We start from the raw sequence: 12,566 nt of genomic DNA on the forward strand, positions 1-12,566 counted from the left end.
TAGCAGTTAAACTTTATTCAGGGACAGCTCAATATGTATGTAAGCTTAATGCATATCAAAGTGAATCTGCCAGACATCTTACCTTGTAAAAAAGCGAATGTCTGTCTGAGCCAGCAAAACAGTGAATGCCAAACTATGAGGGGCCAAACAGGCCATAAATCATATATTTCTGTGTGTAATCTATCGGTTTATGTGTGAACACTATAGGTTTATGAATATTTACTATCGGTTTGCATGCACTGCGGTGGGTTGGCACCCTGCCCAGGATTGATTCCTGCCTTGTGCCCTGTGTTGGCTGGGATTGGCTCCAGCAGACCCCCGTGACCCTGTGTTTGGATTCAACGGGTTGGAAACTGGATGGATGGATGGTTCGTGTCCGTATATTATCCATTTGTACGTGCATATCACTGGTTTCCATATGAGCTATATTGAATGCGTGTGTATATCACTGGTTCCAGTACGATTTGTTATTAGTTTGTGAGTGAACTGCATTGGTTTACGCTTGCATGTTATTGGTTTGCGTATGAACTATATTGGCTTGTGTTCTGTGTCGGTCTAACAATGGATTTGCGTATGCACTATATTGGTTTCATGCACGTCTTATACTGGTTTCATATGGGTAACCTGTCGATTTTGCGCTTGAGCTCTATTGGTTGTATGTGTGCACCATGTCAGTTTCGCGTATGAAACATATTGGTTAGGCGTGCGCACCCTATCGCAACTCTGTGTATGAACTATATCGGTTCAGCGTGTGAACTATATTGGTTGTTCACGTGATCTTCAGCAGAAATGGGCAGGGCAAGAAACAGGACCTCAGTAGTGATGGGAAGTTCGGATCATTTTACCGACTCGGACCTTTGAGTCTCGTTCAGCAAAATGAAAAAATCTTTTTTCGAGTCATTTCGTTCATTTTAGCAAAATATAATTAAAATGTTACCTGTTACCTCCCTAACACATCTACTGCTTACACAAATGTTAATCACAATAATTAATCAATAATTTATTTGTAACAGGATTATTTATTTATAAAATAACACACCACAGATCCTCAAGAAACAGTAACAAAGTCATAGTGACAGAAATTGACAGACCTTTTTTATTAATAAGAAAATGCGTTTTAGATATTTTTGATAATTTTATGATAATTTCTAAATATGATCCAACATACAACAAATGGAATTTTACGTTAGTATTTGACTAGGCATGGGCGGCACGGTGGCGCAGTGGTAGCGCTGCTGCCTCGCAGTTAGGAGACCCGGGTTCGCTTCCCAGGTCCTCCCTGCGTGGAGTTTGCATGTTCTCCCCGTGTCTGCGTGGGTTTCCTCCGGGCGCTCCGGTTTCCTCCCACGATCCAAAAACATGCAGGTTAGGTGGATTGGCGATTCTGAATTGGCCCTAGTGTGTGCTTGGTGTGTGGTTGTGTTTGTGTGTGTCCTGCGGTGGGTTGGCACCCTGCCCAGGATTGATTCCTGCCTTGTGCCCTGTGTTGGCTGGGATTGACTCCAGCAGACCCCCGTGACCCTGTGTTCGGATTCAGCGGGTTAGAATATGGATGGATGGATGGATTTGACTAGGTACTGAGCCGGTAAGTGGTCACGTGACAAAAGAACGAACGACTCGAAAGACTCGAGGAATGAACTAATCAATTCTCTTTCCGGCTCAGACTGCATACTAGGTTAAGCTTATGGGGCTGTCACGTAATGAACGAATGACTCGAACCTGAAGACTCGAGAGATGAACTAATCAATTCTGTTTCCGGCTCAGACTAAGTTGGTTAAGCTTATTCCAATACAGAAACTAGGAAGTTGCGCAAATGTGCATGCGCGACTGAACGAGTCACTCCCACGAGACGCGTTCTTCCCGAGTCACATTAAAGATTCGTTCAAATTGACGAATCATTCAAGAACAACCCATCACTAGACCTCAGGGGCCGGTAGAATCATGGAGTGTAAAGAGAAGCGTCTAGGAGACGCACTATATATTTTTTTCTGCACAATACGTTTGTGAAAGGACTTGGTGGTAATTATTACTATTTAACAAAGTCTGTAATGAACACAAGGCTGAAGTTAGGTACTGTAATGGAAGGATTTTTCTCTGTAAAAAGTAAAGGTGAAATAAAGAGAGCAGATGGGCGTTGATCGCTTCAGCGCAGAATCAGCTATAGAAACTAATGTTTTGGGAAAAACAGCCGGGAAATGTTCTAAAGATACAGCCAAGGCTATGTAAGGAGTTGTTTTTCACTTCGAGAAGCCTTTTTTTTTACATGTAAGCATATTACTGTGTCTTCTGGTATCAAGCACTAGTCTCAAGGCCAAGTAGAAGAAAAACATAGCGCCGTGTCCCGTGGAAGGAGGGGGTGTGAGAAACTGATCACTTCTGCATACACTGCTTCCACGTAGGCCGCTTTTGGGCAAGGACACCTAATTAGTATATAAGGGAAGGTTCCGCCCTCAGTTTCTTCGGAGGCTCAACCGTGGGGAATGCGCGCATCGCCCGGTCCTTGACAGGCACATGAGCTGATCCTCTGACGAGACTGACATGTGGGCTCCCTCAGTCTACTGGTCTAGGATGATGGCTCTGAGTCCTTTGATATTACTGTAAGCATAGGTTTGTTTCTTTAAATATATTACTGTAAGCATATACATATATATATTTGTTTCTATAATCTATTGTTACTGCATTATACTATTCATATGTATTTACATGTTATAATTGAATAAGTAAATTTTATTGAAGTATCGGACCTCTTCTCTCTGATTTTTGCCTACTTATGTTTTAATCCCCTGAACCATTTTCCCAAATCAAAACAGGTACGTATTGGGCCATCTTCTTATTTGCTTCCAGGATCATATTTGCTCGCACCCAGCCACAGTACCTTTTTACACAATTTTTGAAACCAGTTATTAATTCTGAAGGCTAAATATTCTACATTTACTATCGCCTTTATCCAACATACGACATTTAGATACTACTGGTTCCATTCGCCCAATGCCCCCCGCGCTGCACAGACAGGTGAAGTGACTTGTTTATGGTCACATGGTGTCATTATCAGGACTTGAACCCATGAACTCAGTTTAAAAGTGCAGTCTTAAACACTACGCCACAATGCTTGCACATCTACAACGTGTATGTTATTTGACATAATATAAACTTGTCCAGGACAGATTCCATTGTTAAAGTTGAGTTTAACATTTTCAACCTGTTCAAGTTTTGGTTGAAAATCTCGAATATTTATTTTTTCAAATAATGGATCAGTTTGCTGATTAATGTACACACTGTAGAATATTTTGCCTTGCTGTTAATATAGAAGAAGAAGCTGGTTTCTGAGTAAGTAGCTGACTGCAAGCTTATACTGGATGTACAGTAGCTAGTAGTGAATAAAAAGGCAGCTGAATGTGCACCAAACTTAAAAATAATTACCACCAAACCATTTCACAAACATACTGTGGCGTGCAAAAGTATTCAATCCCCATGAAAGTTGTCATAATTTTATGCAAGACAAAATATTTGTACACATATTTATTCATTCCGTATTTTTTCTTATGCTGTAACAAAACATTTCCAAAGTCAAAATAAAGTATTTTATGTAGACATTTAATTGAAGATAATGTTTAGTGAAAGTTAGTGTTTACATAAGTGTTTGAACCTCTGCAGTTGTGCTTTGGAAGCTCCAGGTTTACACCAATGACAAATTAATTACAAAGGTGGCAGAGATTTGACAGTCATATTAAACATAATGAGGTGCTACTTTCTCTCTGGATATAAAAAACACCCTTCATAGGGGCCGTAGTCTTTGGTGGACAGTCACTAAAAAAATGAAGAGAGAGGAGCATTCTGCTGATGTGAGAAACAAAGTTATTGAAATGCAAAAGGTAGAAGGAAAGGACTATAAAAATATCAAGAGTTTGAATGTCCCATTGCGCACTGCTGGATCCATCATCAGAAAGTGGAAGGTTCATCACAGCACCCTGACTCTTACTAGAACAGGCCGTCCCACAAGACTGAACATCAGAGTTAGACATCAACTGGTGAGAGAGGAAACTGAAAATCCAACCGTCACTCTCAGATGTTTGCAATGCTTTTTGGCTGAAACTGGAGTGAAGGTGCAGGGGTCCACAGTTTCAAGAGCTTTCCATTAAACAGTCCTCTACAGGAGGGTGGCAAGAAAGAAGCCTTAAGATGGTCCACATAAAAGCACATATGGCGTTTTTCCAGTTAAATGTGGGGAGAAGGGTTTATGGTCAAATGAAACCAAAATAGAACTTTTTTCTCAGACTTCAAAGAGGTGCAGAATGTGTGGTGTAAAACAAACCACTGCCCATGCCACAAGAAACACCAGATCTACAGTTGAATATGGTGGTGGCAACATCTTGCTATGGGGAACCGATATAGTTCACATCTGTAGAGCTATCTGTACACTGAAACTTCTTTTTCTTGGACATTGTCGCCACTAAACAAAAATCCCAAAGTGCAGTAAAGACAAAAGAAGTGACTGAGCTGGCTGAGATTTCACCAGAAATACGTCAGCAGTACCGTGCGCATATAGCCTAATGAAGTTAATCATGCTGCTGAACAGTGCCAACATGGGAGAACATAGATATTAGCTAACCAAAAAAGCTTTTTGGACTGAATGGACTCCTCATAGTTGTCAAGTTTATTATGTCCACATTGGTTCAATATGCAAGTAAAAAAATCACTTATACTCTGTACTTGTGACCATTGATGTAAGCTTATCAAGGGCTTAAACGGGGGCTGGCCTCCCAAACTTAAATTCATTACACAAAAAACTTGATTTTCGTCAAACAATAGCCTATTATACGTTTGTTTATTTAGGTAAATTTTCTTGTTAAAAAAAAAAAAACTTTTTATAAAAATTTGTGTTTTCATATTGCACCTGGGAGAAGCGGGCATGGTTATTATTATTCAAAAAAGTCACAGTTTAGCAGTCATTAAGGTGACAGCTAGTTTTTGCCTTTGCTAACTGCAGTGGCAAAAGCTGAAGATTGATAGATGAGTGCAGTATGGGCAGACATCAATGATTTCTCTGCACACAATTTCATTGCAGTGGCAGAAGCAGAGCTTTCGAAATGTAAACACCATGTACCTGCCAGATTCACTGACCACGCCATCAAAACAACACTATGCCCGAGAGAGACCACTGAAGAAAGTGCAAGGAAAGACGGTGTGAAGTACACTCAATAGGTTTTCATTCCCAGTATAAACTTTATTATTAGTAATTCAGAAATACAGTTTTCGATAGAATTGTAGCCAATTGCAGATGCCTGTGATGGAATTTTAAGATGTGACATGCGCAATGCTGAACCTTTGCTGAGTAATTCCTTGGCAATACTGGTCTTTTACCTTCTGAAATGGACATACAGTGGAACCTCGGGTCATGAGTGTAATTCGTTCCAAAACTCTGGTCGCAACCCGATTTTGTCGTGACCTGAACTAAGTTCCCCCATAGGATTGTATGTAAATACAATTAATCCGTGCCAGACCGTGCGAACTGTATGTAAATATATATTTTTAAGATTTTTAAGCACAAAAATAGTTAGTTATACCATAGAATGCACAGTGTAATAGTAAACTAAATGTAAAAACATTGAATAACACTGAGAAAACCTTGAATAGAGAAAACTAACATTGCAAGAGTTCACGCTATAGCCTTACGAACCGCGCTCTGTAAACACTTTTTTTTTTAAAGAGTTTAAAGCACAGGGAAAAAAAATGAAAATTTGAAAAATCTTTAATTGATACAAAAACTAAGCATAAACAACCAAAAAAACTAACCTTGCAGCAAATCACCATGAATCTTCCTGGCTTTCTCGCATAACATCGCCTCGCTTACGCTATCCCCTGCAAGTTGCTTCTCGTTCAGCGACACTAGTAAACAGTTTTTCCATCTCTTCCAGCACTTGAAGCCTCTGCCTGGTTAACGCTGTAACTCCTTTTGCAACATCAGCTGCTTTAATGGCATGTCTGACCTAGAACAATGTACAGGGAGAGACTGAACATGTGTGGAAATCATTGGCGTGTACAAACCGGAAGAGAAACTGGCTTGTTCGTCACCCGAGTGTGTGGTTGTGAACAGATGCAAAAGTTTGGCATAGTTTTTGGTCGTAACCCGATTGTTACGTGTTCTGAGACGTTTGTGACCCGAGGTTCCACTGTACTTTCAAGCAGATGGTCTGTGAATGTGAGATATTATACTAATTGTTACAAGCTTGTATAGCTGTCCCTTGGTTTGCTCAATGGAATTGCCACTTGAGAAAGTATTTTTTCCTGTGATGAGTTTGATTAACAACTGGTTGTATTCAGCAATGTCAGAGGAGAGATTTTCGGCCGAAGCTCATGTAACACTTTACGTTGAATTGGAATTGACAGGAAAACGTGCCCCAGAGGATATCTTCAAGTGAACACAAAGAGAAAGAAGAGAGGGATTTGCATTGAAAAAATCTTAAGTTCTGTTCATTCACATACAGTACACCATATATACTCTAAACAGGTTAATGGAGTTCAATAATAAGCAGTTGGTTGTGATCAGTTCACTTGCTGGTAAGGCCCAGATGTGCCCAGTGGCTCAAGAGATTTCAAACTGATGTATATAATATATATATCACAGTATATATAACTTTTTTTTTTTGTTGAGGCTAAGCTACTCCTATACTTGTGTCAATGCTATTACTAGCAGGCAATAATCTTCGGATATAACGCACTGGTTAGATCTCATCTGCAGTACTATGTAGAATTTTTTTTTCTCTAGGCAACAAAAGGATATAGCAGAAATGCGAAAAAGTCCAAAGAAGAAGAACTAGGTTGATTCCAGGGCTACATTGGATGGAAAGAGAGAAAGATTTAAAGAGCTGAGCCTTTTACAGTTAACAAAAGCAGATTAAGAGGATACTAAAGTGTGTAAAATTATGAAGGGAAATAGTACAGTGAATCGAGACTGTTACTTCAAAATGAGTTCATCAAGAAAAAGGTGACACAGTTAGAAACTTAAGGGTAAATTTCGCACAAATATTAGGGATTTTTTCTTCACATAAAGAACCATTGACCCATGGAATAAGTTGCCATGTAGTGAGGTAGAGAGTAGGACTTTAGTGACCTTTAAAACTAGACGATGTTATTTTGGAGGAACTAAGTGGACAGGACTGGCAAGCTTTTTTGGGACCAATGGCCTGTTCTCGTCTAGATTGTTCTAATGTAATCAAAGTGTTCTCGCAGTGAACAATGGAACAAGATAAGGAAAAAGTTTAGACAAATACTCCACTTAAAAATATGTTACCTACCCCACATATTTTGTAGTGATAACAGAGAAAAATGTTTCACCCTCATGTTTTCATGGCCAATGAAGATAAGGTCATAGTATAATACAAACCAATGGTGACCAATGCTGTACAGCCTAAATTATGTAAAAACATCCACTAAAAAAACCAATTCCATCTTACTCGTGTCACATAATTCACGTCCATTATCTAAATGTATGCTTACAACATACAAAAACAGGCTTTTTTTTCATTGCACATCATAAGCCAGGAAATGCAAGTCACATGAGACTTTTTCAACTGAAGTGAGGACTCTTCAAGTAATTTTGATCTTCCATTACAACATGAGATTTAAAATTTTCTTGATCATCAAACAAGTTGAGTAAGTAACATGAAAATATATTTATAACTTCGGGGTGGCTTATTCTTTTAACTAATCCACAGCTAATGCTGATGTGGTCTGGGGTTTATCATCTGCACAGTCAGCTGAGCATGCGACTGCTCAATTACAGAGATGCATCAGTATTTCTTACATGTCCGCTAAGCAGTCCCCCACATTCAAAGGGGAAGGGCGCAGGAAAAAAAGTGTATATTATTTGCAATGTAATGAAATATACACCACATTAAATCTTCCATCCTCATCACACGGTCTCGAAAACTCCACATTAAATCATATCCACATGACTGGACTGTCAATGCGAGGCAGACTGCAGGATTACTGTAAATATTATTCACTCTGAGGCTTTTGTAAAGGTCATGAAGTGTTTGTAGAAGTACCATTCACTGTAAAACATCATGTGGAAAATCCTGAAACAGGAATTTAATGCTGTCTTATTACAGAAGCCATTTATATTGAGTACTTTTAATGAGGAGATTTAGGATTTAAATGTTGCATTTTTGCTTCATTGAGTGAAGCAGCATTGTCTGGAAATTCTATTTTCAGTAAAAGTGGAATTAGAAGAAACAAAAATTAATATGCAGAGAGAAAAATAACTGTGAGAATTTGGATAGCTAGTTTCACATTACTAGTGCTGCATTTTAAGCACCATTGTTCCCTTTTGTTTTTTTTCAATTTTGTAGATAAAACAGAAAATCTACTGAAATAACAAGTTGTTGAGTCCTTGATAATTTTGATATGTGTCAGCTATTATACACACAAGCATTGATAATAGGTATATGAAAATGCATTAGATGTTGGACAAAATTCATAAAGAATGTCTCATCACAGTATGAACTGCTCATTAGAGCACAACTTCCATATAGGTCACGCTTGGAAAATTTAAGATAGATAAGTAGATACTTTATTAAATCCAAGGGGAAATTCACATACTCCAGCAGCATCATACTGATAAAAAACAATATTAAATTAAAGAGTGATAAAAATGAAGGTATAACAGACAGGCAATAACTTTGTATAATGTTAGTGTTTACCCCCCTGGGTGGAATTGAATAAATTAGTGGAATAGCATGGAATTGCATAGTGTGTGGGAGGAACGATCTCCTCAGTCTGTCAGTGGAGCAGGGCTGTGACAGCAGTCTGTCGCTGAAGCTGCTCCTCTGTCTGGAGATGACACTGTTCAGTGGATGTAGTAGATTCTCCATGATTGACAGGAGCCTGCTCAGCGCCCGTCGCTCTGCCACGGATGTCAAACTGTCCAGCTCCGTGCCTACAATAGAGCCTGCCTTCCTCACCAGTTTGTCCAGGCGTGAGGTGTCCCTCTTCTTTATACTGCCTGTCCAGCACACCACCACGTAGAAGAGAGCACTTGACACAACCGTATGATAAAACATCTGCAGCATCTTATTGCAGATGTTGAAGGATGCCAGCCTTCTAAGGAAGTATAGTCAGCTCTCTCCTCTCTTGCACAGAGCATCAGTATTGGCAGTCCAGTCCAATTTCTCATCCTGCTGGACTCCCAGGTATTTAATATCAGACTTGAAGGACACCCATAAAACTTTTGTGCTGCATTTTTCTATGTTCAGCTTACTTAAACAATTGCCAATGCTGGAAAATAAATAATGGTTTATTGTACAGTGAACCCTCGTTTATCACGGTAAATCCGTTCCAAACTCTACAGTGATAAATGAATTTTCGCGAAGTAGGATTCTTTATTTATAAATCAAATATTTTCGCAGTTAGAGCATAGAAAACCTGTTTACGACCTTCTAAATACGTTTTATAACATTATTAGAGCCCTCTAGACATGAAATAACACCCTTTAGTCACCATTACACTCGTATTACCCAATATATTAGACAAAATAAGAGAAAATAAGACATATTAGACGTTACAAATATCATTATATTACTAGGCTCACCCGCCTTTTAAGGCAACCGACTTTTATCCTCAATTTTTGTGCGCTCCATGTGTACATCAGGCATGTAAGTGTAGGGAATGAGAACATCAAAGCGCCTATTCATAACATCTCCTAAAACTCTAAGTTTTTTTTATCCCCTCAAGTGCCTGTCCAAAGTCGTACAATGTCAGCCCGAATCTGTACCGCTAAAGACGGAGTTTCATGCACTAAATAAGCTATAGATGAGAATAAGCAAGCACCATCTCCCCTAATATTTACTATGCGGTTAGGCATTTGTACTCCATCAACATTAATTATTTCCAGAGACATGATTTTGTCTATTTTTCCAGTGCATCACGCACAAAAGAAAGAAAAAGATGAACCAGAACCTCAAGCCGCAAGTAGTAAGTCTGTGATAAGCGGAATACCGCTACGCTTTGCACTCACGGGATGGAAGGACAATCCCGACTGCTTTTATATGGTAGATTATTGTACTGTACATTTAATTACACACACACACACAGTTCTTACACACAACCACTAACCTATTAAGGCACGAGCTCAGTAGGAGAGTCTTCAGAGGTGATGCAGTATCTTCAGCAGGTGCGTTGTTGTCTTCTGCCGCTGAAGGAGTACTAGGAGTAGGCAGTGGGTGTCTGGGTGCGCAGCTGAAGAACATCCTGATAGGCAGTTGCTGGCACTGTCTTTTCATATGCGTGAGGAGGCTTTTGTAGGGTATTGCCATCTTTAATCATATCCAAGAGTTTCACCTTCTCCTGGATAGTAAGCATCTTCCTCCAGCGCTTAGTTTTATTGTCAGAAGGCTTAGAAAAAGCATCACGTTTAGGAGCCATCGTGGGGCTTAGATAAAAGTTCTCAGAAAGCGCATGCGTAGTGACGTAAGCATGTATGAGAAAAAATCGCAATAGAGTGAAGCCGCGAAAGTCGAAGCGTGATATAGCGAGGGATCACTGTATAAGGGTGACTCTTATTTTTTCACAACACATAAGAGTGTTTTGAATTAATCAATATTCAGTTTGACTTTCATCACATAAAGTTTTCTGTGACACTGAGTTAAGTATGGCAGATTCATTATCACACTCTACCTCAGTCCAAATCAGGACAGATGATATACACTGATGATCCAAAACATTATGACCATCTGCTTTATATGCTATTGCTTCTCCATGTTCCACCAAGACAGCCCTGACCCGCCACGGCTTGTATTCTACAAGACCTCTAAAGGTGTCTTGTGGTATCTGACACCAGGATGTTAGCAGCAGATCCTAAACTGTGTCAGGATTGGACTTGTTGTTCCAAAACATCTCATAAATGCTCAGTTGGATTGAGATCTGGGGAATTTGGAAGCCAGGGTAACATCTTGAACTCTTAATCATATAAATCATGGCAGAACTATCACTTCTCCATCTAACAATGCACAAGTTATCAAGCACCTACATGAAACAACAGACAATGGGATCTATTAGGCCAGGCAACCTTATTCTATTGTGTGTGATGGTCCAGGTTGGCTCCATGCTCCCTGTTACCTTCAGAAGCCACTTAAACCCAAACTGTCGCTAGTCATGTACCAAGATGAGTTGGGCAAATGAGGACACATACTTAAAGCAAGGGGTAGTTGTAAAAAGCGCTCACTGCTTTTATTTGAAGTCAGTTAGTAAAACAGTGTTTATTAGTGCAGGAAGTCAATTAGTAAAACAGTGTTCATTAGTGCAGTGCTTCAGGTCTTCTTTTAATAAATAAATAATCCATAAATTTATGAAATCTGTGAAGGTTAAAAATAGTTAAAAAAAAAAATCCAATAAAAAATGGTTAAAACCCAGAGACAGTTTGTAAGAAATGTGAGCTGTGATGCTTCCCTCTAAAACATGGCCTCTCATCCCCTTAACCTTTCCAGACCTTGCAGTAAGAGAAGAAGCCAGCTGACAGGTGCAGTTTACCTTAAAATCCAGGCTTGCTTTCCCATTATCAGGCTTGCAGCAACCCTGGGGAGCCGCACTGAGCCGTACACCCGTCTCCTGACACCAGTCCCTCAGCGTCTTTGGGAGACACAGCATAGCGGGTTGCTCTTACTCCCCAGTGTAGCTCAGTAGGAGTGCCCTTTCTTCAGCTCCAGGCTCCTCACCCAGAGGCTCCTTCCTGACACCTGCCTCTCGCTCCTTTTACACTCAGGCTCTCTCCATCCTGTGTCATCTCTCTCTTCCTCTCATTTTAACCTCCATTCTCTCTGTCTCTTTCCTCTATTTTTTTTCTGCCTTTTTTCTCTGCTCTCGCCCTTCCATGTAGGCTCCTTTTTATCTCCCCTGTGCCTCTGCACATGTGAGTATGATCAGCAAAACACCCCAATCAACCCTGGACCCAATTGCTACTCGCACATCCCCAGCCACAATTATCTATATATATAATTCACTAAGGCAAGACAACCATGGAAAGCACGCCGGAAGGGGCGTGGATTCACTAAGCCGCCGACAAGTGAGACACCTATGGTGCACGCAGAAAGGAGCCACGCCCACCAACTCCAAGACCATTGGATACGACAACAACTCACAGAGCCACGCCCACCAACTCAGACGCGACGACACAGAAAAACCGCCGTCATTTATATTTGTCTGTCGTAGAGGTCACATGCAGCTCCGACCCACGTTGACTGTTAATAGAGGCATGTTTCTCGCGGAGGTGAATCGCCATATGCGGCGTGTAAAACTGTTTGCGAGGGGTATCCCATGGGATCCTTAAAATGTTCCTTTACAACCAGCCAACCGGGTAACAGGATTGACAGATTGATAGCTCTTTCTCAATTCTGTGGGTGGTGGTGCATGGCAGTTCTTAGTTGGTGGAGCGATTTGGCTGGTTATTTCTGAAAACGAACAAGACTCCCGCCTGCTAAATAGTTACACGACCCAACAGCGGTCGGCATCCAAATTCTTAGAGGGACAAGTGGCTTTCAGCCACGTGAGATTGAGCATTAACAGGTCTGTGA

The sequence above is a fragment of the Polypterus senegalus genome, chromosome 8, assembly GCF_016835505.1.
Source record: "Polypterus senegalus isolate Bchr_013 chromosome 8, ASM1683550v1, whole genome shotgun sequence".
Classification (NCBI taxonomy): domain Eukaryota; kingdom Metazoa; phylum Chordata; class Cladistia; order Polypteriformes; family Polypteridae; genus Polypterus; species Polypterus senegalus.